The sequence below is a fragment of the Anomalospiza imberbis genome, chromosome 2, assembly GCF_031753505.1.
Source record: "Anomalospiza imberbis isolate Cuckoo-Finch-1a 21T00152 chromosome 2, ASM3175350v1, whole genome shotgun sequence".
In the NCBI taxonomy this organism is placed as follows: Eukaryota; Metazoa; Chordata; class Aves; order Passeriformes; family Viduidae; genus Anomalospiza; species Anomalospiza imberbis.
In genome coordinates, this window is record NC_089682.1 from 59,330,806 (window position 1) to 59,358,489 (window position 27,684).

Below are 27,684 nucleotides of genomic sequence, written 5' to 3' on the forward strand. Positions count from 1 at the left end.
AGACTTTTGGATGCACAGCATTGCTGTCTCAATGTGCTTAACAAAAACTTTGGTCACCTTACACTTCCTTACAGATGGGGAAAATAAGTCACAAAAAAAAGCTGTTGGGGTAGAGCATGGAGCAGAACTCACGTCACCTGAAAGCTAGCCCTGTTCTCTGACTGCCAGGTCAGAGAGAGAGGTTTAGATTGGGTAGGAAGAAAAACTTCTGCACTGAAAGCGTTTTCAAGCACTGAAACAGGCTGCCCAAGGAAGTTGTGGAGTCATTATCCCTGCAGATGTTTAGAGGCACAAAGATGTGGCACTTAGGGGAAGGGCTTAGGGGTGGACTTGGAAGTGCGGGGTTAATGGTTGGACACACAGGGACCAGGGTGTGACATAAGGCAGCTCTGCTATTACTGTAAAGAGAAAGAATGGCAGAAGTGTGTTGTGAAGCTGAAGTCAGTGCGACGTGGGATTTCAGGTGCAGACAAAAGAACAAACATTCCCATCACGTGGAGGACTCCTCTCAAGTGAACAGTGGAAAGATTTCTTCACCAGAGTCATTCCACCAGCCACAGCTGATCATTTTTTAGGCCTATAGAAAAGCTTTTCATAGAAATTAGCTTGGAAAGCAGCAATCATGAGGTAATTCTGGTTTTCATACAAAGGGAGTTTGAAAGCAGGTCAACAGCTCAAGTGTTACAGAGAAGGAAGGAAGAATGACAAACTCCACAACTCATCAGCCTATAAAGCTTTTAATAAATGTGCCAGCTCTTTCAGGTTGTGTCTAAAGTATGCCCTCAGGGAAAGCTGGTGTGTGGATAGATAGCGGCACAGGCATAGGGCTGGCAGACTGACTTGAGATAGGTCTGAAGCCACAGACAGAGAGAAGTAACATAAAAAAGGGAAAAGAGCCTGCAACACGATGAGGTCACTGCTTGGAGGAGGTGTCTCTGAGCAGGCAATGGCTGGGAAAGGATGATCAGCCCAACAAGAGCAAGGGGTTATGTGGGCAGATGTGGCCGTTCAGGTATATTGTTAATAAGGAAGCAGGAGGAATGTTGGTTTTGGTCCTAAAGGACTAGTGAGGCCTTGAGCATACAACCCACCAGCCTTCATGTTTGGGTGGAACTGGAGGATGGATGGGACCCCAGTGACAGAGGTGACAAATGGCAGAAATGCTAAATGCCAGCCAGGGCATCTACCCCCATGAGGGGGCACTTTTTCTGCTGGTGGAGACTGTGAGCCACCACAAGGATTTTGAGGAACTGAGTTCCTCAAAACTAACTACACCAAAGAGGATGTGTGTGTGGTCATCACAGACATTTGGATTATTTGTAAATGAAGCAGCAAAGGGGAGGGCTCTCCAGAAATCATATCCCAGCAAGAAAAAACTGGGAACAAGAGTAAAAGCAGGTACAGAAACACAAAAGTTCTCAGAGAAACAGGAGATTGTCAATGTGCAAGTTGAGTTTGACCTTGCAAAGAGAATGAAAGTGAATGGCCAAAAAATTTGTTTCTATAGCCAAGAAGAGATAATTAAATAGTTAGCTATGCATTGACCGGAGAGATGTAAATCTCTAAATAACCTATATATTTCCAAGATCTACATGATCATTGTGTCTTTGTTTCAGAACAGATCTGCTTCATGATGAAACATGGACATGCATGTGGTCTTCAAACTGCTGACGTCTACAAAGGGCAAGGTTTTGAGCACTGAAAACACCCCTTGTTATCCCCTTAGGAGTGGGCACATTAGAATCACAGAATCACAAAATCACAAGGTTGGAAGAGATCTTCAAGTTCATCAAGTCCAACGTAGCCTTAATACCTCAACTAGACCATGGCACCAAGTGCCACATCCAGTCCTTTTTTAAACACAACCAGGGATGGTGACTCCACCACCTCCCATGGCAAACCATTCTAATATTTTATCACCTTTTCTGTAAAAAACTTTTTCCTAATATCCAACCTATATTTCCCTTGGGCCAGCTTAAGCCTTTGTAAGAGAACCTAAAAATCTGTCTTCTGTTATTATTTTCATTTCGCTGAGAAAAGTGGAACATAAGAATGAACACACAGCATGGGATTCTGGTAAATCCATCCTAACAAAAAAGTCCAAGAAAATTGAAAGCCTAGTTCTTAATGTGAAGAGAAAAGGAATCCAGACCATTGGAACCTGATTGTTTGAATTCAAAACCATATACAACTTGAAAACAAAATGCATGATAGGAATAATTAAAGACATGAAGATAAATAGAAAATGGGATAAAAGGTTAGCTAAATTAGCATACCAGTCTCAAAAGAACTCTTGTTCTGAGAGATTAAATTAAAAAAAAATATGTGCAAGATACAATCTTTCATTGTAAAATTAATCTGGAATAAATGGGGATTAATACAGGAATTGTAAGGTACACCAGGAACCAACTAAAGACAACGAGCAAGTGGGGAAGTACCTTGCCACAAAAATGTTGGCTTGCTAAAGAAATTTTCTGATAACAGAAATTTGGAAAGCATTCTTCTCAGGGAGGAGAATCCGAGCAAACAGGAAGAACTAGATGACCTTAAGGAGTGAAGCAATTGAAATGGGATAATATTTAATGGTATCAAATGGCATACTCTGTACCTAAGGATTTATAGGACAGATTTATGCAATAAACTAGGAGCACATCCATTCAAAAGGTGAGGAGCACACCCTGAATGTGCTAACTACCCACAGGATCTGTTGCCAACATAATGCAACTGTGACCAAGGTAGTGCAAGCCTGAAACCTACCAAGGCCCATTTCCAATACAGTTAGGAAAGTATTGGTGCTATTGCTAAAATCCTGGGAGATCATGATTGGGCTATTATATACTGTCACAAGGAAAGTTTCCTCCACCCTAGATTAGGCATCTAAAAATTAAGGATTTTTAAGTATGAACAAGTCATCCAAGACTCTTCTATATATGCTGAAAAGAAATCCAGAAAGCCATTAATCTCAATCTGTAGTCAGGTCTAATACAAATGTAAAGCTTTGGCTTCTAGAAGTTTCTCTCATCTCTTCCTCATCTTTGAGTATAAGGGTGTGAACACCTCAGATGTCTGAAAAATGGGTGAGGTAAATCCAGGTCAGGAACAAAAGATAATGAACACAGTCTGGCCTTTTTTACCAGGAACAAAATATACAAATTGACTTGATAAATTCTGAAAATAAAAAGATGTATTATCATAGCCATGAGTGTTTACAGATGTAGTGAAAAAGTTCTAAGCAGGCTTTAAGATGAAAACCAGTGCCAAAAGAGACCAGGAAAGAAAGAAATTACATTGAACGACTTTATTCCGTCCTATGGAGCTACATTTAAACCTGGCTAGATATCCACTCACTGTTTAATCACATCTATGCTTCACCAGCTCTTTAGAGATAGTCATTCAATATTATAGACAACTTCATGACTTCATGGTACTTGCAGTATATTTATAGCATACACCTTCCCAAAGTAAAACACTGTGTATACAAAATTGTCCTAGACTGGCCTGTTGGTGTTTGTCAGTGGCTGGCAAACCACAGTGTTTGTCAGTTTGCTAAAGTCATCTTTGTTTTGCCATTATCTTTCTTTGTCTCTCCTCTAGACACAACTTTGCTAAGATTCTGTCTGAATTTAAGTATCAGTACTAAATTGTTGAGAAAAATACTGCTTAACACATTCTAAACAGACATATTGTAGATGACAATAAACATAAATCTTTGAAAATACCCTGCAGAGTAAATGACAGAACTTCAAATAAAAGCGTCCTGCTTGATATAAGGTTATGCCATTACTATGAATTGTGTATCAGCACGTATGTTTCTCAAATACTCTATGTTTCTGCACATATGTTTCTCAAATACTCCATGTTTCTGCATTATTTTGCAACCCTGTGACCTAGTCTAGCATTAAATCATAAGAAGTTCAGCCTCTGAGTTTTATCCTGGCCTGTAGAGCACACGTACCATTACTGTTTCATAAATAGGAATAAGACATTTACACTTCCATGCTATATATCTGCACAGCCACTTACATGTTGTCTCTTTCTTAAACATGACATCTAATATGTAACATCAAGAATAATCAGATTCATATATCCTTTCAACATCTCATGATTTTCAGAAAGACCTAAGCTCTAATCACACAACCCTCCTGTGGCCAAAGGACTGGGACAGAATCACTTACTTCCTATACACTTTTCTTGCTAATGCAAGCTGAGATATAAAACCAAGGACAAAGCCTTCTTTCTAGGTATATAGCAGAGCCCTTTTGAAGACCTCAGGGGTGGAAAATTCCCAGAAAACAATTTACTTGTGGTGGTAGCTTCAATATCCTGCCTGAGGGTGCCTGTGTGCCATCATGCCTCCCTGGAATGGTTGACCCATAAAAAGTCTGCCAACCAGTTATAACTGGTGGACAGCACACCTATTGCTTGACTTCAACAGTAACAAACTGCAAGGAATTTATTCTGGGTTTTTTTTAGAAAATCAAGCATATGTGATTGCAGTGTCAGTTCCCCCTGATAACCCCTGAAGCCACTGACAAACCTCAGCCAAAACCTAGAAGAGTTTCAAAAACAAATTAAGTTCCTGTAAGTCTGTGAGGGAGTGGTGGTGAGATAGAGGAGGGAGAGCCCCAAGGCTGTCCCTCTGGAAGGGGAAGGGCAGAATGGCACTGCAGGGACGCAGCAGAATTTGGTATCATTTGCTGGGGAGCAGCAAACTCTAGATGGGTATTCTGGCTTGCAAATTCCAGCACCATCGTTTGGAAGCAAAATTCAGGCTTGATTTGAAAAGGCACACAAAATCAGTCAGCCACCAGAGAGGTCTGCTTAGCTGAAAATCCCTAGGGAAAGCTGCACCCCAAGCACAGCAAGCACCAGCTCCTCCAGTGCAGCCCATTCCTCCTCCTTGTCAGCAGTGGAGGAAGAGCAGGCAGTGGCTGCAGCATTGTTCTTTGGTACAGCCACCCAACTGGATCACAGCAGGGTAAACACCCACCAGATAATACAAATATTGCTTTCCTTTTCTTTGAAAAAAACAAAATTCATATCTTGATGATGTGTCCCCTTAAGGGATAGCTCTCGCTACACTATGAAGATTGTAGTTTCTTCCAAAACTGACTTCAAATGCTACAACATGCACCTGTGGTATCATTTACATAATGGCAGTCATGGAAGACTTCTGTCGAGCTCTCTAACAGAAAATCAAGGTCTAAATTCCAGTATATATAAATAAATAAGTAAATAAAGAAGGCAAATCTTCTATACTTTGGTTTTTAATGAACTATCTCTCATCTTCCCTCTTTTGTGAAAGGCTGTGAAGCAGATGAAATGGAAAAGTTCAGCATCAGTTTTCAGAGAATGGGCTACAAGGTTTTTGCTTGCTCAAGGTAACCCTGTTTGACACTATCACCTGTGAATGAGCAGATTCCAAGGAATGTTTGAAATAAGGACCCTTAATTCCTTCTCCAGCTTAACGTGATCAGCTCTTAGATGTTTATGGATGTGCTTAAATTAAGCAGAGTTCTCCAGAACTGCAAAAAAAGGGAACACTTCTGTGTCAGCAGGATTCCCATATGATAACAATCTCTGTGGGAGGAGGGGAAAAGTTTTATTATTTTGTGCAAATATCTTTCTGTGGAAACTAAATATAAATGGTTAGCAGACTGAAATTGCTGTGAAGACTTCCAGTTCAGAGCAAACTCCTGAAATTTATTACAAATACCAAAGGCCAAAGGGGGATGAACTGTACTTCAGAGGTGGAAGGAAAGAATCTCCCAAAAAAAAGCCACAATCAATGTGTCATCTAGGCAAATTAATATCCCTACTCCCAGACACAGATTTTTTTGAAAGGGAGGGAGAAGGGTGCTATTTTGAGTTATAGGGATACTTCAGAATTCAGGGCTTAATTGCACTTTAGCCATACAACCTTGTTTTAGGTATTGCTTTTTTCAAATATTTCAGGCCTTCCTTTTTGAAAGTTCACACCTTCATAATGCCATCTAGTAATGCTTCATAAAGTACTTGAGAACCAACTGAGGTAGAAGTCCAGATTGCAAACATGAAGATTAAGATCATTAACACACACCAAAAAAAATATATATATAAAAAAAAATAAAACAACAAGCATGTTCCGCTCTCAAACAAAACAACACCAATCCTTCTTTCTTACTTCCTGATTTGCTAATCAGCGATAACTGGGGGAAAACAACCAACGATGTTTATACCTGTACATTGGATGCTGCCCTCTGGGCAAAGGCCTGGCACCTTCCCTCAGGTGCCACTTTCCTGGACCCATGTCAGACACTTGAAGTAAACAAGGAAACCCTTGGGGAGAGGCAGCACAGGGCAAGGACAGGGCTGGTGCTGACATGCTGGCTCTGCACCTGCCTCACAGCCCGGCACCTCTCCCGCTCCCTGCCCTTTGCACACCCAGGCGTGATAGGCTGGGGTACTTTTCTAAGCATGTTGTATCATTAGCTCCTGAGGCAGGGGGGTTTTCCTGCCCTGTGTTTGCACAGCACCTAGGAGGCTGGCTCTGTATTTCTGCAGGGCTGCTGGAATAAAAACTTGAAAATAGCAAGTAGCAATGGAGCTGATGACAATCATCCAGCACGTTTACCCTCCAGGTCTGGCAATGTTGAAATTTCACTGTGTTACCAAGAAGTTCCTTGCGTGTCACGGGACCTTGCTCTGATAAATTAGTGTCTAATCCTAAGGATGGCTCATTGGTTTTCAGTATTAGGCCCTTAATCTCCTTCCCTACCTCAGGAATCTTCTCACCATGCACCCAGAGAGATCATCAGTCATTCCTTTGCCCAGAGATACCAAACAACATCAAATTTTTTAGTAAAGATGTCAAAGTGTCTGTCTAAACATCTTCTGGTTTTGGCCTGAAACTGATAGGGGTTGAAAGTCTTCAGCTCTTCCCTAAATCCTGACAGCTGGCTAACAACAAATAAAAAACAGCCCAGTGATTTACTATGTCGGTCCCACATTGTTTTGCTCTGTGTTTCTTTAAGAAAGGTGCGAGTATATGTGTAAGAGTCTTGAAATACAGTGGTTGCCATGGCAATTATCTGTGTTTAGAGAGTGGAGGGGAGTAAAGTTCCATGTAAGTGGTCAGAGTAGAGTGCAAGTTAAACATGCCTCTTTGCAGGTCTAAATTATGTACTTTTCTCTCCCGGCCCCATCCCCCCTCCAAATATTTGTGAAAATATGCATAGATTGTCTGATGAGCTCCAAACTATTCTTGCAACAATGCCAGATTTTTTTCTCCCCCTCAATATTCCCACTTACCTGTAAATCCTGTGAGACTAAAGCATAAGTCTGCAGAATTGCCCATCCACTCTCCCATCCAGAAGTTTCCTTATCTGGTTCATTTCTTCTTAATGGGACTGAGTGCATTACTCTTACAAAACTAACAGATCAAAAATATAGGTACACCTTAATGGCTGTAAATTTAATTGGAAGGGAATGCTATATAAGTATAAATCATCAGGACAAATATCCCTTAGCATTTATACTGTGCTTTGTATTTTCTAATTACTCCATGGATTTGTTACTTTAGAACAAATATGCATTGTGCCTGGAGCTGGAACATCTATTCTCCATAAATCTTTCTTCTCATGTTCTGTCTCATTTTCATTTATCAACCTAGATTTTTCCCCATTTCCTCACATACACGATAAGGATATGATTCCCAGCCTCCACGTGCATGCACACAGCTTGTGTAGTTATTTGCCAGGTGTTCCACACTTTGAAGGGCTCTTTAGCTTTCACACAGGAATATTCTAATGCTTAAGGACAATGATCACAACAGAAACTCTACAGGTGATAGTTGCCTGCTGCTCTGATTTTGCAGGGATAGTGTTCACCTCAGACTCCACAAAACGAATGTCATTTTCAAAGTATTCACGGGTGAGACTCCATTCTGGCCACCTCCTGTCCTGAATGCCGCTTCAGCCAGAAATGTCTGTGACGGTAACAAAACCAGAATTCATACCTTGCAGAAGGCCTGTAAGGAGCAATGGTTACACTGGGAATGAGCCACTGCTTAATGCTGATTTAGAATTCACATACAGCACCGACGTCTTTTGCTTGAATATAAGAGTGAATTCAGCAAAGGAAATGACACCATGACAGTTTGACACAGCTGCTCTTTAAAGCGTGTTGCTAGGGGCTTCTTTAAATATTAATGGGTAGATTGCAAGATGGAAATGCATGATTAGGTACTTTTGAAACACTGGATCCTGAGGCTCTGCTGGTTTCCAAGCAGCTGTTAGTAAAGGAGCCATGGGTTCCAGCAGCTCTGATCTGAGGAAAGGAAGCTCTATTTACTTCTAGATCCAGAAAGACCATGTTGGATAACACTGAAGGCACTTCATCCTTCACTTTCCATCCTTTACCAGTGTTTTGAAAGTTTTAAAAATCTTCCTCTGCAAAAGAATGGTGGGTAATTTTATGTTTTTTTAAGAGGTGTTTGGACTAACCTTTACAAAAGAATCAGAAATTATTTGGTCCTTGTCTCACTGTGTTTAACCCAGTTTTACATGAGGCAATTAGTGACATTGATAAACAATTCAGTTGATGAAGAAAGAAAAAAGAAAGATTACCAAAATATGATCACTGTTATAAGATGTGTGACCAGCATGATGCCTCCACAGCAAGCAGTTTTATAACCCCCTCTGGTAGGAAACATCGGAAGGGAGGCATTTTGGGAGGGATCTAGGCAAGGCAAGGGTGGTGAACAGTTGGAGAATGGATGTGGGAAAGGTCTTTCATGATTAAGGGTGTACTACTGTTAGAGAAGTGAATATGCTGTACTGGTAAATGGTGTCCTTTGCCGTTATGTTAGGGCTTTTATTTCCAGAGCCGAAAGAATGGCAGATCACAAGCATCGCACCAACCACTCATTCACAAAGAAAGCACTGCACCCATAAAACTTCTCTCTGAGCTGAACTGATCCAGTAATACACCTTACCAATTAAAAGGCTCTCCCAAAACTACCACCTCACAGAAATCCCATTTTACAACTAAGCAATGCACCCTCTTCCCTACTGTCTGATTTACTGCCCATGTATTGCTCTTCAGATTACTCTCTTTTTATATGTAGCTGATTCAGTGAGCATTGGGAGCATGATGCAGACTCACTGGACAGTGTGATGAAGCTGAGTGGCATTGCTTAGATTATCTCAGAGTGCATGAGTTGCTTCTCAGGGTCGATAAAGACCCTGCCCCAGAGATTCTGCTGCCTAATGATGCTATAATTACAGTAACCTTTGTGAAGGCTTAGCAATAAATAACATTTTCCATGAGGCTAGTACTGTTTCAAAAAACAGTGACTTGCATATGCAGGGTATGACTGCTTTCTCCATCAGCTGAAGCCACATCATCTACTCCACCTTGTCCCTGTAGCAGGAGGCAGCTGTAAGCCAGTCTGTGGTTTAACCCCCTTTCTGAGGACACAGGTTAAATCTGTATTCTTCTGCTCATGTGCATGCATGGGTTCTGAAAATAGTCTAAGACAAAAGTGCAAGAGCATAAGATGAGTAGAAAAAAACAGTGGCAGAGATTAAATGGGAAAACTGTCCTGGTTACCAGGCAGTCTGCCCAGCACCTGGCTTACCAGGTAGGTTTGAATGAGGCAGATTAGAAATGCAGAAGATATCTCGGAGAGGCGAAAGTCCATCTCATCGCAATAGTATTCTGCACATTGATGCAATTCAGTGAAAACGTGCATGGCTAACTGTCCTCTTAAACTCAGGAAGGAAGGTTTATGAAACTCCCAGTGACCATGTTAGCGCCAGGACATGTGTGGTCTGGCCTCCTCCACCATATGCCACCCAGGAAGCCTATCCTGCCATGCTTGCCAGAACTGTGGGTCAATCTTAACTTTAATTTACCTTTGCACTTTCACAGTACACCCAGGCCAGGGATCAGCCCCCTTGTGGGTTCCATGCTGGCATTTAAAGCCCTACTAGATAGACCCAGCAGGGTCCTTGCTCACGGGGGAGCATTAGGAGCGTGATTTACAGGCATTTCAGCCCTCCCTACCACACCAGACATGAAACTATGCATAGCCCGAGTTTTGGGCCATTTAGTGCTCTTTCATAGACTTCAATGTGGTTTTAGCTTTATGGAAAGTATTAGCTATTACAAAATAACTGGTAGATAAGATCATGACATAAGGAATCTCATATTATTTCAGTAACTATCAGTTTTGTGAAGTCATGAGAATTTTGGCCCAATCTTGAAAAATACCTACAATGTGTTCTGCAAACATTTGCAGCCTTGCACAATGGCTTCTTTTTTTTTTTTTTTTTTCCAGGACTCTTTGCATGCTTCCAAAGTGGTTTGCTGGATTGGGCCCCAGACACTTGGGTACTCTGTAGCTCATTCACATGCTATAATGAGTTCATTTGTACTAGATTTTCAATTTAGTTGTAGAGTTTAGTCCATTTCAGCAAACTTTCTTCATGAAGTAGGAAATATAAAGCTGGAAGCATTACAATACCATAACCATGAAACACAGACTTCCTGCATTTCAGTCTACTTTTAAAAATAAATAATGTCTGTCATTTGTAAATTTTAAAATAAATTAAGTGCATGGAGGAAGGTATTAAAGAGAAAACACCTTAAAAACAAGTGGGGAAACTCAGTCTTTTTCATTCTGTGAAGAGTGTGACAGCATATGGTAGATAGTGGGTGGCTGTTCTAAACATAACATGTATGTGTCCAACCTAAAATGTTTTATTGGTTCCTACTTATGAAAGCAGCAGCTAAAAAAGACTGATGACTGTTCTTTCTATATCAGCAGCATGTAAAGGCCCAAGGAAAAGAAAAATCAGTCTTTAAACTCATAAACATCTTTAAACAGCCATAGAACTCTGTTTAATGTACCATTTTTCTCACAGTACCCCAAGTTTAATGTTTCCTCTTTGTGAAACCATAAGGCTACAGTATTTTTAAATATCACTATTATTTTCAGATAATCCTAAAATATGTCCAGAAAAAAAGGGGAATAATCTTCCCTTTTCCCAGAATTACTGTAGCTCTCATCTCAATATCCTTTGAGAGTACAGGTATCTAGGACTACATACTCATGTTAGTTTAATACCAGAGAAAATTCAAGCCACAACTACAAGCCTCCCAGATCTAAAGGAGAAAACAGTTTTATCCCCATCTTCATTGCAACTCAGTACATTATAAACATGAAAGTTGAGCAGGGAGCAAAATTTCCCCATTGTCCCCTCCTTTTTTCCTCTGAGAGTTATTATCATGGAAGAAACTGAGGCTGAAACTGGGAAATCTTACACTGTGCTCCAAGTCCAGTTTGTTACTAACCTGTCTTCCTGTGGCAGTGACTCCTGTGTCTGAGGCCAGCTGCCAAGCATGCTCACTCTTCCTCCCACACAAGTTTCATCCTTGTGGTCAGCTGTTTCTTGGAAGCTGGGGAGCATAATTGATATTGCAACTATCACTCTGTGTGCAGAGTGAGCTTACACAACTTTGTGAGCATGCTTTTCATGCCCTCTCCACCCACCTTTCTCTAAAGCTATGTTTGTTGGTAAAAACAGGATTCAGGTGTCAGCTATATGGGTGGAGCTCAGGTGCTTCTGCAGATGTGTGTCCTAATCCTCCTCCAGAGATCAGACTGCACCCAGGTGACCATCCCTTGAGTGACCTCAGTCCAGTGGCACAAGGGGCCTTATCCTTGGCCCTTCACCAACAGCAACACTGCCATTACTGCCTGCGAGCATCCTCTCATCTCAAAGAGTGTCAGCAGCTAGCCAGCTCGCTGGAAAAGCAGAAAATACGCACATGCTGCACAGGTGCCTCCCAAACCTGTCTCAGCTCTGAATTTCACCTCCCATGCAGATGAGTTCACCTGGTTACTTGGGGTTCAAAAAGCCAAGTGTGCCCCAGCAAGTGTGGGATAGCTCCCCAAAGTGCTGGCTGGGAAACAGATAAAGCACATTTTGTGACTTTGTCCCAAAACAGCACAGCAAATTTGGGATGAACATGAGTTTTGGAACAAATTCAAAACTGTCTGTTTGGGGTTTGTGGCTGGATTTGTGGGTTGTTTTTTTTTTCTGGTTGGCTGGGTGGGTTTGGGGTTTTTGGTTGTTTTTTATCAATATGACACAACTCCAAGCCTTTCCAATGAAAGGACTACAGAGCTGTTTATCAGACAGTGCCTCACCCTCAGTAGGACTGGCCTGAGAGCTCCACCAAAGGATTCTACAGAAAAAATACTGCTTTGTGTTTGCAGTCTTAGCCCTGAGAAAGCAGAAAACTCACCCAGCCTGCTGTAGTAATCACTTTTATCAGAATTAGAGCATGAGAAAATCATTTGTGTCTTTCCTAACATGATTCATCCAAGTTTGGAAAAGGAAACACTGCTGACACACTTTGCTTTTTAATGGTTTATTCTTCTGAGAGCCTCAAATCTTCTTATTCATAACCTAACATCTCCAGCCCCACATGTGGAATTTTTATTAGAACTTTTTCTTTTTTAATTAAACAGTAACCTGACAAAACCTTCAGATAACTTAATTTTTATGGATTCTGTGCACTCTAACTTCATTATTTATGATGCATATAACCTCAAATGCTTGCACATGCTGCTTTAAATGCCCACAAGATTCTTGCCTCAAAAGATGGTAATCTATGTAATACAAAAATCTCTGAGTGAAGCTATGCTGGTTATTGTGAGGGAAACGCAAAAGAAAAACAGCCACAACAAAGACAAGTGTGGAAATTTGGTTGCAATAATGTGATGTGATCCCTGGTAATATACACATGTACCTTATGTACTTGAGGTTAGTTTTATATAGCACCTTTCAATTATTTTACTGATGACAAATATGTTTACACAGCTCTACAGAGCTACTTGGGAAACTTTACATAGCATTGCAGTACACTGGGGAGATAAATCCTGGTTATACAGGGCCAGCATTATCCCTGCTCATTGCAGTAACTGGGAATTGAAGTCCCTTAAAATGTAGAAGGAAGCACCAGGTCACATAACACCTCAAAATACTGAGGAGAAAATAAAGGTTTTCAGAGTATTCATCTTCTTGGAAACTATTCTCAAGTTACAAAATAATCAGTGATAGTTAAAAAAATCTTCTAAAATTCTCTATACTTAGGCCCTTGCTAGTTCAATTATGAAAACAAACAGAATTTATGTCACTTTATTATAACTCAGAGTGGTTAAGGACAAAATTTCCAACAGTGTTTCAAAGATGTTTTTTTGAGAGTATCTGTATTCCTGGCAAAGAGTTTGCTCCAATACCTTTCTTTGGTGGGATTAAAGGAATTCTTCCATATTAAAAGTTTTATATTTTGATGGATACTGAAATTAAAGTCATACTTTATTATATCACTGGAATATAGTAAATGTAATTAAATATGGTTTAAATTAAATGGTTTGGAAGAAAAATCTGTGTAGTCATTGTCAAACAATATTTCTTCAAAAGTAAAATTGCTGTTTTAATGTACACTTCTTTGCATGTCCTATATGAATTGTCCAGTTTTGCTGGGTGAAAAGACAAAAAAAAAACATAGAAAGTGTTCATGTGGGAAGTATTCTCTTTCTTTGCTTTTAAAGCATTTTTCTCTCACTAGTTCAAATACTAATTCAAACTGCATAAAATGGAGAGTAAATCCCTGAGCATCTGCAAACAGGGAAGAACTTCCCAGATGACATTTATTGGATGTCCTTAAACAGCACAATTACATATTTTCAATGGAAAAGGTGACCAATCAGCTTAAATTATCCAACTGAGTGAATGGAATCAGCTTCTCTTGAACCAGGAAAGTGGATGCGGCCTGACATAGATGTTTGTTTTCTTTTAAAAGGCTTGTCTGGGATCTAACCATGATTTATTTAAAGTGGGAGTACTGACACAGTTACAATAAGAGAAAAATCATTTCACAGTTTTATTGAATGGACTCCATCAATAAATCTGGGAGAAACAAATTAATACAACAGGCATTTAAAAACTAGTGATAACAAGTCACAAACCAAATCAAAAATTTAATGATTATTTAATGATTAATTATTTAATGATTATTTAAATGTGTGGTATTTCTTCTGCCTGGTTTCTGCTGAGGCACCTGCTGTAGTGTCCATACAGGAGATGCTATGTGAATGGGGATGAGATGGGCAGAGAAGAGGCTCATGGAGGTGCAGTGGGTTATGCAGGTCAAGGAAGCTGCAGACCCAAGGAAGACAGGGAGTGGAGATATTCAAGGCCTGGTTTTGGAAACATCTCTGTGCAGCAGTGCCAAGGTTGCCTTCAGTACAGAAAAGAAGAGCATATAAATAGGATTCACTGCTGACACTGGGCTGGGAGGCATCTCACATGTGTAGGAGACACTTTCTACTTAAATGGGCAGAGACCACTTAGAAGGTTTTGCCTCCAGCAGTGAGAAACATGGACACCAGCATTTATAGTGGGTATTGTGGCAAGGCCAGTGGCTCAGCATTTCCAGTGTATGGCTAACTGCTGACCTGGGGATGTGCTACCTCCTGCTTGAGCTTCTTTTGTTCTTTCTTTCTCCTGCCTGTGTTCTTCTTGTGAGAGGCTTTGTCTATCACAGCATCAATTCCCCCTCTCTTCTTTGCAGCCAGTTTGGTGAAAGTGCTCTCAGACATAACTGACGGGCACTTAGAGGAGTGTTTGTGTCAGTACTTCCCAAGCCCTTTCCTTTATCAGGTACTCAGAGTTAAGCACATGCTTAAATATTTTACTGGATCTAGGCCCATTCTCACACACATAAACCAGACAGGGACAACTAGAAGTGGTCAAGAAATGATGGGACACTGCTCACCAGGAAAGCATGTGAATTGCTGTTAAACAGGTGATAAATTGCAAGAATTCAAAAAACACCAGTGCCATAATCCAGCTGTTAAGTGACCATGTTCCCAGGGTGCACACACTTCCAAGAAAAATTAAAATATGGACATGAGGCATATAGTTGCTAGCGGACTGCTGAGTGCACGGGATTTATGTCTCAGTAGTTAGTATTATATTACACTCACAAAGTAGTATCCAAATATCAGCAGCTGTGTCTTGTATCCATTATTTCCCTTCTCCCCCAAATATAAACCTTCCTCACCTTTTTAATTAGAAAAGCTGTTTGTTTACTATGACATGGAAACATTTTACATGTTGTTGTCCAAAACTGCCATTATTAAATAAGCAGGAAAATATGTTTGGTGGTAAATAGCAATGACCTTTAAAACAATGTCAAGCCCACACACACCATGATTTGTGCGTAGGTATGTGTTCCTTTAAGTCACTGTATATTACCAGTAATGTGACATAGAAAGCTGCTATGGAAAGTATCTTTGGTTGAATAACTGTAGGGTAAGTAAATAATTAAAAACTAAAGTGCATAGCCAACTTACCTAGTAAACTGCTAAATTCAAACCTGTTCAAGGGAGGACTGACTTTATATTCACATCTAGATGTATAAAAATCTTTTTTTTTTTATCATGAAAAATATTTACAGCAGTTAACTGAGGAACTGAGGTCAGGACATCTCTTATTTTCTTGGCTGACTCATCCATCACTTGTGCAGCAGCCTTCTCATGCATAACAGAGGAGCACTGGTGTCACGCAAGCGGAGAAGTGGTTGTGAGAAATGCAGGAGGAGAGGCTGATTTCACCTGTGTAAAATAATGTCATTTTTCAGAAAACATCTACAGAAGAAAACCCAGTTAGGCTAGAGTGCACCCTAGCCTTCCTCCAGGTGAATGTAGAGGTTGTGTGGAAACAACCAGTGAAATATAGAGGTTGTGTGGTGTTATTCCAGGAAATCAGCAAAGATTTTTCATGTCATTATTTTTGTTGGTGCCATTTGTTTCAGTTTCATTTTGCATTTAGAGAGGAGGGAGAAGAGACAGAGAAGGATGAGCAGGAAAAGTTGTCTTTAGGTTAAAACACTTGCTTTGAGTGCTAAATTATTTGAAAAATATTGTGAAGTTTCTCTAAGAAACCTCAGCAAGCTGTTTTAATGTAGATGCAAATAAAACTGTGTGAGACCTCGAATCTCATGTCTCACATTTAACAGACTCTTTTATAAGGAAGGGTGTGCCAGGGTGTGCAGGTCTACATGGACAGATTTCGAGCCCAGCGCGAGCATGATACAACAGCTTTACGGGATACTTGTACCATGGGAACTGCACGGGCAGGGCAAGGGTTGGTAGGAAGAGCTAGTAAGGTATAAATAAATATGTATTTGTAAATATGAGAAATTTGTGGAGAGGGCCTGCAGTACTCTCTTACAAGGGATGGGCCAGAGAGCAGTGCAGGTGTGTAAAGGTAGGTCTTCTCAAGTACTTACCCACAGGTTTGGTAGAGAATTTTTCAACTGAGCAGTTCTTTACTGGGAAACAGTGATTCAAGAAAATCACCGTTTTTCACAAAAACTTACCTGTTCTGATTAAAGTTTACTCAGGAACAGGCTCTGAAAGACTAGATGAAAGCTAGGGACAGAGAAGGGGAAAGAGCCCTTGCAACATGTTGGTATTCAAAGCATCCAGTTAGCAGGAAATAAAAGGGTTTGGCTCAGTCTAGATCAGAAGTCAGAGCATGAGTTTTCATGCTTGTGAGTGAGTCCAGGGACAACTAGGAGATCCAGGAGAGATCTTTTTTTGTGCTTTTCTCAAGAAAAGCAGCCATATATCTTGAGGATATGTCAAACTGGAACTTTTTTTAACTCTCAGAGCTTTACAGGATAAGATCATTTCTCAGCAAAGATATCCAATCTCTGGTAGTTTTCTTCTCATACTGCAGTGTAAATGTCTCTTTGATCAGGCACCCAAAGGTCACAACCAACCCTTCCCGAGAGAGTGTGCTAGGTGGGAGCCCGCAGACCCTCCTAAGCTGGGTGCCCCCAGGCCCCCACTATCCTCTGGATGCACTCCTAGTGGCAATAAATTTTCTGACTGCTCTGCTTGGGCAGTTTTGAATGGCTCTAGGTCATAAGAGGCCAAGGAAGAAGGAGCTGTAGGCTTCATTTCAGCAGAGGGGACAGAGGAGCTGCTTGTACTAACTGAGACAATGCAGAAGCCCTCCAACTTTCTCAAACTAAGAAGGAAGTTTGGAGAGATGGCTTCTTGCATTACCTGCATTTCGAACTGCCTGTGTCTCTTGATGAGCATCATGAGCTACACTCAGATGCAGATGAGATGAGCAGAAATGAGACACATGCATGTGCTATGCCTGTCTCCTCCTGCTCAACGTCTGCTCCAGTAGTAAACACCAGTTCAGGAAGGAGCAGAGAGGTAGAAGCAAAGTCCAGGAGCAAAGGCCATACCATTCAATGTACAGCTCATGGGAAATGCAGCAACAATCCAGGAGTAAAGATTGAACCTTGACTTCTTCCACAGCACAAGCTGTGAACAGTGACACAGGGAGGACAGCCCATCCTCCTGCATCTGTGAGGCTGTTATTCCTTCAGTTACCTGAAATTAGCTTTAAGCTGTCCCATGGTCAGATCATCATGGCCTTCAGATGACAAATAGAAAAGGTGGAGAGAGATTTTGAACACTGAAAACCAACTGGACCGAAATTTTTCATTTTCTCCCCACCCAGACTTTTTTTCTTAAACATGTTTCTTGTCTCAGTCAAACCAGAGATCCTGGACAACCCAGTCATGTCCCAGTATGACCTCTGCTGCCATTGCTCAGGACTTTGCTTCTTCTTAATCACATCCTGCCACCAACACTGACTTCCAAACACTCCTGTCTTGGTAAAGCTCCATTTCCCAGCACAATAGCCCACCCCCGCTGGGATGTTCCCCACCAAAAAGAATATCATTGCTTTTCTTCTTGAAAAACAGCCTCCTCTGCAAGTACTTCCTGTCTCAGTTTCTTCTCCATTGCTGCTTCATCACCTGAATTTTTTGCCTGTTTTGCCTCTGCCTCTGCTGAATAACACACTCTACTGAGAACAAGGCCTCATTTTATTTGCTGTGTAAAATGTCCACATACATGGATGGAGATGTATAAATAATTAATACATGCCTTAATCTAAAGATTATGAAGAAGAAGGTGGTGATTGCTGCAGAAAGATTAATGTGGAAAAAATAACCAGACTGTAATTTTCTCTGGAGACCTATGAAAGAATTAACCCAAAGGAGGCCCCCTTAAGTACTTTTGCAGATAGCCCAATGAATTCCAGGTATGGCTTTGCTTTGCATTCTTCATTTTCCTTTCTTCCAATATATATCTGCCTATCTTACATGCACACGTTCATATCCTTGCCTCTTCCTCTGTGGATAGTTTCTTCATGCCATTTCATGCTGCAGCAACTGTAGTGTCATTCTTTTCACAGTGCAGGCAGGGTAGCTAAAGGGCTCTTGCAGAGATCTGAAGTTGTACAACATACAGATCTCGAAACAAGAACTACAGATGGAAGCAGAAACACTTGCTGATCCTAAGCTGCTTCTTTTCTAAAGGTATACTCAATCCTCAAGCTCACTTCCTGCTGGGAGGTAGAATGAACAGATAAGCACAAGCAGGGCCTGTCAGCAAGTGACACAGACTCCTCCAGAACAATTTGGTCAGCCCAGAGTTCTGCTCAAGTCCATAAATCTTGAAGCGAGACAGAACTCATTAGCAATGAGTAGCCTGGTGCCAGACAAGTAGCCTGTGTGCCTCCCAGATCCCAAACCTGGCACTTCTGAGTCCAACTTACTTAGACTCAGCTCAAATCTGCTGAACAGTTAGGAGATTTGAGGAGCCTCATGTGGGTGGAAGCTGTGTGGGTATCAGAGAGCAAAGGTATTTTGCCCCCAACCATCAAAAGCTCCAAGAACTCCCAGCATGACTCTTCAGTGACCACAGACAGCAGCAGAAATCTCAGCATTGCTTTTTTCCTGGGCTGAACCCAGTGTTTCTTCTGTAAACTTCCACTTTCTTTGTCCCTTCCTCCAAAAAGCTGCAAGAGCAGAGTCTGGCTGGGCTAAGGGGACTGGGGGACACAGAAAGGAAGCACCTGCAGCTGGGGCAGTCGAATCCAGCCAGTCCAACTCAGTTGGGAGGGGAAAGGTCTCTTGTCACCCTTCAGTCTTTCTAGCAGTGCCTTACAGGGAAAAAGCAATTTTATAATGGCTGGAGCTTTTTGATGCCAAAGAAGAATGAAGGAAAGTTACTTAAAGCCAAGATTAGGCCTGCACCAGACATCATGGTAAAAGCAGCTGAGCAGAGCTTGTACACCTTCCACCCACAGTAAGACCTTCACACTGAGCAGGACAGAAGTTGTCTGGGCCCTCGGGGCTGGCAAAAGAGCACATACAAGCCTGGATGGGATGTCAGTCCTGGTAAGGACTGTAGTGTGGGAACTTGGTGAGAGGGTACACAGCTGGATCAGGTACCTCAGTGAAAGGGAGCTGTGCCTCGTCTCATGACCATGAGGAAAGGCAGAGGACAGGTAAAGCTGGCACAGAGGAGGGCCAAGTCTGGAAGGCTTCTAGGTAGCCCAGCAAGCCCTTGTACCCCTTTTCCTCTGGGTCCCTCCATGAGCACATCACTGCCTATTCTTGCTTTCCTTCTGTTTATGCCGGTTTAAGTCTGGGGCAATAGTCAAATATGAAACTAGATACAATCAGGGAGCACAGGCAATAATGGAAAGCACTAGGACTGCTTCCACAAATCTGCCCTTTTCCTGCCCTCACACTGATATCCCTGTGAACCCTTATTTAACCAGGTGTCTGGTAACCCACGCTCTCCCTTCTAGCCCCTTTGAGGGTCTCATTGTTCCAATGTCACAACTTAATATTTTTCTCTAACAGGATTTTGGTCTTCCTTCCAGATCTTTCTAGAACTTTCTTCTGATGTCACAAAATTACCTTCAGTATTTCAAATACAATAAATCACTTAAGCCTGCTGACTCCACTTCTTTGCAAAAGACATTCAACTTCTTTTCAGTGCTTTGCAAGATCAAACCTTAAAAGCAGGCTTAATGGTAGCTCCTGAAACTCAGCTTTCTCCTTTGGCTTACATCAAGTGATGATTACCATTTGTTCTCTTTTCTATAAATTTTCAAATATTCACCAAAGATACTGGTTTCCTTGCTGGTGTAATCTACCCCATTCCATTTATCAGCCTATTAAAAAAAATGGTACAGTAATTTCTTATATGGATTAGGTGTTTCAGATAATTCCCAGATACTGTTTTTCTATTTTGCTGATTTCTGTGCTCACCTCCAAGCTTGCCTTGATCCTTTTCTCTGCTTAGCTCCCACACATATAAAGGGAGACTCAATTGCCCAAACGCACATTCCTCAGTAACAGTTTACATTAATGTCTCCCTTCTTACCCTGTAATTGCAGTGTATGTATTCAGGTCCCTTGCATTCATGTTTGTGAGAGTAGAGGGATCTTGTGCGTACCTGTTTTATCTATCACAGCACCAAGAAAACACAGACACTTTGAAGTACACAGTTGGAAAGTGCACAACCAAACTGTTCATAAATACACTGCTTAATCATTTCACCCATGGGTGAAAAAAGCTGCCTTGGTCTTGAGAAATGTTTGGTGAATAGGGCATTCTGTGTTACTACTTTTCAAGATTCAGAAGACAGATGAGGCTGTGAAGATTGTTGTTATGTATAATTTTTGGCCTTTTGGTTTACAATCAATGCCAGTGTTTGGGATACAAAAGAGTCACCAGCAGTAAATAACGGTTTCTGATCACACAATTAAGTTCTCATGACTACATAATAACTGAACCATGTTGCAGTTTCAATTAACGTGATGGTCTCTGTCTCCAGTCCAAAAATGTTGTCTAAGTCGTGGTGCATTAAGTTAACTAAACTGAATAAATAGATAATGGCGTTAACTGCTAGGGTGAATAAAATGTCTTTTAAATTAAATGAGAGGATCAGTGCTCCCTATGTGCTTGGCTATACTGTGCATTGTAGCATGCCAATAGAACAGTTTAGGATAGAAAGGTCCCACCCTGCAATGTTGTTGCATGTTCTGGATGTTCTCCAGACAAACCCTAAGTACAGTCTTGAATTCAACTAAATTAATAGGCTCCAAAAAAAAATACAGCCGTGTGCACTCTTGGAGATGAAGTCCATAATTCCCACAATTTTTCAGGATCCGGATCTTGACAACAAGAATTTCAATATTGCACCAATAAGCCCCCCAGGCTAACATCATCTGGAGCCATGGAGTGGGAGAGAGGGAGGGACCTGCTCCCAGGAACAGCCTCTGTGCAGAGGCTCCTGTAGAAGTCAGTATTTCGGGATCAGATCAAAAGGGATTTAAGCTATAGCAGAAAAACAGATGGGGAATTGGTGAGGTGGAAAGAGAGAAAGTGCAATTAATCCAGACAGCTGGCATGGCAAAGAGGCAGGCCTGACCACCAGCAGTGGAAGGAAGCACGGGGAGAGCCAAGGGGTGGCTGCGTGGGATGTGCTGGGTAGCACTGATAGGACTGTATGGATGTGAAAAACATGGGAACAACAGGCTTTAGAGCATGATTTTTAGAGTAGAAAATAAAATTGCTAAAGCTCATACTAATTCTGAAGACCTTGTTTTGTTAGAGGTGGGAACCTCAGATCTCAGTGAACGCCTCAAAACTGATATGGGGACCTCTGCTTATGCGAACAGCAAGGGAGTAGGCAGCATTTGCAGCAGCCTGGCTGTGGGGCTCTGGTAGAGTGCCTGGGAAGGAGCAGGAGTTAGGGAAGCACAAAGTGTTCAGCATTCAAACGAGTGACTGCCAGACCATACACTAAAGGTAGATCTGTATCTGCAGAAAGGCAGCTTTCCTTTTAGCAAACAAGGCATCGGTCAAAGCATCCTCCTGTGACTGCCATGCAGTGTCTTGCACAAGGGCCACCAACACAGCAACAGGGAAGAACAAGCAGAATTTATCTTAAAGTCCATATGACATGGGGATGCAAAACACTGTGAGAAAAATCATATGCAAGAACCACTCTGCCCACAGGGAGCTGCCTGGTATGTCAGGAAGCCTGTAGGCTTCTCTGGTCTTCTTGGGATAAACTTTTCCTCCTGACACACAGAGTAGAGTTTACACAGTGGAGTCTGAGCCATCACTTTAGTAAAAGCAGATGGGGCCCTGCTGACTATGGAGAAAAGCTTGAAAACTAAATCAAAAGCTTCAGAATCACAGCCTAAATAAAAGACAATATTTACTTGTTTGATGACATTTATGGTGCTTGTGGTGGCTTGGGAGTGTGAGGGACACTCAGCAGCAGCAGACAGGAGGCTGAACCAAAACCTCCTACCCCAGGCATATGGGCAGAATAGCTACTCCCCAGGGATGGTGGCTGCTGATCTGTACACAGCACGAGCCTGCAAAGCAGTTCCTGCCTTTGGCTGTACTGGGCAACAGAGCAAGCTCTGATTAATCACATTTTAGTGGGTGGAATGACAGTTTCCATTATTCAGGAAATATTAACTTCAATCAGCACAGACTTAAATTTTTTTCTCCCTCTCCTTTTAATCAGGAATGTATGTGCTATACAGTTAGGCTGCACTTGATACCAAAGGCTCTGCATAGTGGAGAAGGCTTTCTGAAGACCTATAAATTGCTGTTGAGGGGAACCCTGTGATGTGGTTACTTGCAGTAGCAGAGACCAGACTCAGTGACCTTAGAGGTCCCCTCCACATCTTTCCTTTCTCTATTCCTTTCTCCCTCCATACAGTTACATTCTGAGATATTTTATTTTTAAATACAAATTCCAAACGAGCTTTTGTGCAACAGTTAAAAACTGCTGGAAAATGTGTGAAACCACAGATTGTGATCTAATTTGTGAACAGGACTTCAGATGATGTACATTGCATCATCTGATTCTCTAGCCAACTCCAGTCCTTCCAAGGTAGCAGCAGAGCACTATGACACTGTAAGAACGTTAAAAGGTATCTTCTTGCCTAGTAAAATGACATGCCAAAGCTAGGTAGACTTGGGAGACAGCAGAACGGTGAGGATGGAGTTAAGGGGGACTTCACCCATCAAATCATGTTAGCTCAAAAACTTCAGCAAAATCAAACCAAACTACTTCATCGAGTTTCTGGTTTTATAGGATTGCTTTTGATGAAACTCTCTAGAATTTCAAAATCCAAACAGAGTTAATGCTATTCTAGTTATGGGTTTTACCAGCTGAAACTCACCATATAACTATAACTGTCTGCTTACATGTTAGTTTAGCATTCCACAGTAATTTTTTTTTTTTTAATAAATTAAGCAAAGGCTTAATTTAGGCTCTGTGAGGCTAAATTGTTAATGGTGTATGCCAGTAGTATTGCTGAAAGCAGTATAATTAATCCTATTTTCACCAGTTTTATGGTGTAAAGTAAAACATGTATTCTAAGCTGTTAAATCCTTTTTAGTAGTATAAAAATCAAACTTAAGCAAATTTTCTTTTGTGCCACCTCAGTGTAGACATGTTCATTTTAAATTAAAGCAGTCAAACTCAATAAGGTGTTTTGATGTGCAGCTTAATTCTAATAAATTTTAATGGCTGCTACTTTTCATACATAGCGTGTGGAACTTGTTAATTAAAAGCTACTTCCTTGTGTTAGGTCTTGATCACATTCCAGCATCTCAAACTTAATGTGTTATTAAAATCACTCTTTGACAACCCAAACCTGGGAGGCACTGAATACCATCAACTCCCAGTGAACTTTTTAGGTTACTTTGCACGTTGGAGGCTTTACACGGTTTAAAAGCCAGACAGAACTGTTGTGATCATCCTTGCTGGATGAAAACCTACTCCCTGGTTCTGCACATCCCCAGAGGACTCAAGTCCAGGGCTCACCAAAATTAGATTTTGAGTAGTAAGGAGCAGACAAAGAGTACACATATTAGTCACACTTACCTGATGGCTCACTGGTTTTGCTCTGGTACACACAAAAGAAGAAATGCAGTTACTGAAATCAGACCTCAGAGCTTTTGAAAATGAAAGTATTATTTTATCAGCTATAGGGAAAATTTTGGGGAAAACAGGCTACAGAGAACTCTGATTCTCTTGCCTTCCTCCACTGGTAACTTGTTGATATATATATCATCCTATGGCTCCTACAGTAGCTTATTGACATCTGCTCTCTGCCCTCATGTAGATCCCCAAAGGCCGTTCCTCCTCTGCAGAGACAGAGGCTCTTGGGTCAGAAGGCCCTGTCCCTGGCAACTCAGGTTTAAGCGCTGACTGCACAAACCAAGGGAGGAGACTCAGCACAAAACCTAGACAGGTTCCCAAGATGCCTCTACCTCCACACTGCTTTTCCAGAACTCACTGTGGCTTCTGCTCTTTTTGCACCCTTTCCCTTCATCTAGGCCATGAGTCTGCCAGAGGCAGAGGTGAAGTCAGGTTCAGATATTATCTCAGGTCAGCGTATGGCACTCCCAGACCTTGCCAGAGCAACTCCAGCCACAGCGCAGTGGACATCTGCCTGGAGTCCCTGCACAAAGCTCAGCACAGAATTTACCCTGATTGTTCCTCAGTTAAAAGCAATGTCTTCCTAAGGAGACCACTAGTGTTTTAAAGATTCTAGTCTTGATTTAAAGCCCTTCAAATGACTAATCGCCCCAGTGAACCCAGTGCTCAGGGCCTTTATGCGGCGATTCCCCATCCTCAGGTCCCATCTTGGACTTGCCACTACCACCAGCGGCACAGTGAGCCGTTTATATGCAGATATCTGCAATACCACTTTCCAGCCCTATCTCCTCCAGCCACGCTAACCTGCAAGGACCAGTTATTCCTTGGACTGAGGAGTAATGGTTATGCCTCTGCAGCTTGGGCTTAGGGCCCTTGGAATCACAGAAAACCAGATTCAGTTTCTGCTCCTGTGCTACTCTAATATGAAACTGTAGTATAATGAAAAAAAAAATAATGAAAAGAGATTTATCTCAAATCTCTTCCTGCACAAGTAAGCAGCTTCCTCTGTAAGAAAATGCTGCATGAAACTTCAATTCATAAAAGGGACTATATTAAAGACTCTTTACCCCTGCAATTTTAGGAGGGTGGGGGAGTCGGTCAACATCTACAGCCTGCCCATGTGCCTTCCTGTTGCAGCGCACCATCGGGGGCGTGCTGGGCGGCAAAAGCAGGGGCGCGACCATCCCCCTGCGAGCTCTGCAATCCCAGTTATCAGAAGGTCCAGCACAGGGACAGACAAAGACAACACAGGTCTTGGGGTAAACCAGAGTGTATTTATCAGATGGACAAGATGGAACCCCAAGACCCCACTGGGGTGGTGAACAGGAGTTTTTATACTGTAACTTAGGAGGAGGGGTGTAGAGAACATTAACCAATGAGGTTAAGGCTGGGGAGGGCTCTAAAGTGGGACTAAAATATTGTAAACCTATCAGGGGAAATAGGGGAGTGGAATAACACAAAGTAACAAATAGGGTGTCGAGTATAACAAAATAGACAGGGAACACTCTGGAAGGAGGGGTTGGGACAAGGAGGATTGGCAGGGAGAGTTCTGGAAAAAGGGGCAGGGATGGGGAGGATTGACAACTGGGAAGGGAGGAGGTTAGGGATGGGTTTGGGAAGATTGACAAATGGGGAGAGGAGGGATTAAGGATGGGAACAGGGGGCAAGCACAAATTTAAAGCAAAAACACACCACCACACCTTCCTCTGTCTTTCCTGCCTTCCCTCACTTCTGAGCAGTTCATTTTTGCTTAGCCAGGTACTTGGAGAGCTGTAAAACCAGCAGCACCTGGCACAGCCAGATATATTTCGTGGAAGCCCAGCTCTGCACACAGTGGTCCCTGGCAGCCAGCAGCATCCCCACGCCGGTGCCTGCTGGCCTCTGTGCAGTTCAGTGAGGGCTCTGCTGAAATGAACTTTTTTGAGGCAAACCTGCGGGTGAGTGCTAAAGGTCAGGATGCTGGCAGGGAAGATGCACAGCAAAGCATAAAGGAGCTTTTCTGCGGAAGTGCTCTTGGACAAATATGCTTAGCTCTGAGGAAATGCCAGACTAGGCAGAGAGGGGAATGAAAGCTGTCCCGTTTACCAGGGAAGAGGCAGCAGTTGCCTGTGTCCCAACCAGCCCTGTACTGGCAGCACCTGGCAGGGCCACTTGAGCAGCAGAGCACCCAGCTGCATGGCTTCGTTGGCCCAAGGATAAAAACTATTAGAAGAGCTTTAAATTGTTAGCAGGATCACTAGGGATGTGCTAACAAGTGAGCTCCCAGCATGGACTCATTTTCCTACAGCCACTTAGCAAGGGTCATCAGATAGTGATATTTGCTTACTACTGAGCTGCAGTGGATTAAAATGCTCTTCCCTGTGACATGGGGGGCTTTCTGGCACTCAAAATATTTTTTTTTTCAATGGCAAGTTACCAAGATGTATTACACATGGCAGGTTAAGATCAATGCTATCATTTTTACCAAACAAATAGCCATGCATTGCAAAAGGTCAATAAACTGGCAAAGGAAAATGTACAGCTAGTCATAAAGAAGCTTTTCTGTGGAAGTGTTCTTGGATAAATAAACATGAGTTCTTGTAAACACTGTGTACTTTCCAGATGCAAATATTCAGAAGGTGTGCTCAAAAAGCCTGAGATGGTTCTAGCTCAGCATTTTATTAATTGGAGATGGTGAATTTTTGGTCAGTTATTAAGTGAAACTTAATTTGAAGAAGTGTTTGTCTGCCTAGTCAGGCTTACTGCTTACACAAAGATGTTGATAAGAGCATTCAGAACAGTAAAAGATACTTTGAATGTTAGAAAACACCTTGTGAGATTAGATATGGAGCAGGTTGCGGGACACAGGATGGAAGGTAGCATGGCTGGGCAGCAGTTTACAGAGTTCAAACAGGGGTAGGATTGGTTTGGTTCAGCAATATTGTTTTGTTTGGTATCTTTAAAAAACTTTAGTTTTACTTAAGCCTGAGAATTGTTTGAAAACAGGATTTCTACTTGCTGTGTGAAAGATGGAAAATTTATTCACGGCAAAGTAACCCTGCTGGGTTGGGAGTGTAAGTTATTGTTCCAGTTCAGGGGCACACCTGAGGGCACAGGTTTAAAGACCCTGGGCTCTTTCAAGAGTGTAGAGGAGGTCTGAGGCATCATTGGAACAACCAGTCCCTGCCACCAAAGCAGATACCTGTCAAGGGCTGGCACCCCTGCCACGGCCCCATGGGGAGTTTTGGTGGGGGTACACTGTCTCATGTGCAGTGGTTATTAAACCCAGTGGTTGTTTTCCTAACTTGTCCTGAGAGTCTTAATTACTCTTGCTCCAAGCACACAACCACCCTGCTTCCATGAAAGCTGGACAGAAAGCACCTGTTGGGGTTAGGCAGTTCACTTCCCTCTTGGTTTGGGATTAGTCCTACTGTACACTTCCTGGCTTTTATTTTCCCCCAGAATAACTTCAAAACCTCTAAGCAGCACATCTTCTGCACCCTCCTCCACAGCTTGGCCCTAAGGTCTGGGAGAGCACCCAGCTCTTCTCTCCTCATTCAGAAGCTGGAATTGCTCATCCTGTGCCCTCTCAAAAACTGAACTCACTTTGCATGTCAGTGGAAATTGTGTGAAAATAACTGTATGTGTTTAGACTCCAAACCAGCATAAGATACCCATCATACAGAGGTCATCTGCAGTCTGCAACTTAAACACAGCGTGGGTGTAAGCAAATCAGAGATGCATTACAGAGCCTTGTCATGCAAATAACACTGACATCCATGCAC

The 27,684-nt window shown here is 42.1% G+C and overlaps 1 long non-coding RNA gene across 1 annotated transcript; it reads left to right on the forward strand.

The window, feature by feature from the left end:
* Positions 1 to 1,883: 1,883 nt before the first annotated feature.
* Positions 1,884 to 14,222, forward strand: LOC137466555 (uncharacterized). Its single transcript, XR_010995215.1, has 3 exons — positions 1,884 to 2,735; positions 4,474 to 4,581; positions 13,858 to 14,222. It is a non-coding gene; the product is annotated as an uncharacterized lncRNA (long non-coding RNA).
* Positions 14,223 to 27,684: the final 13,462 nt, after the last annotated feature.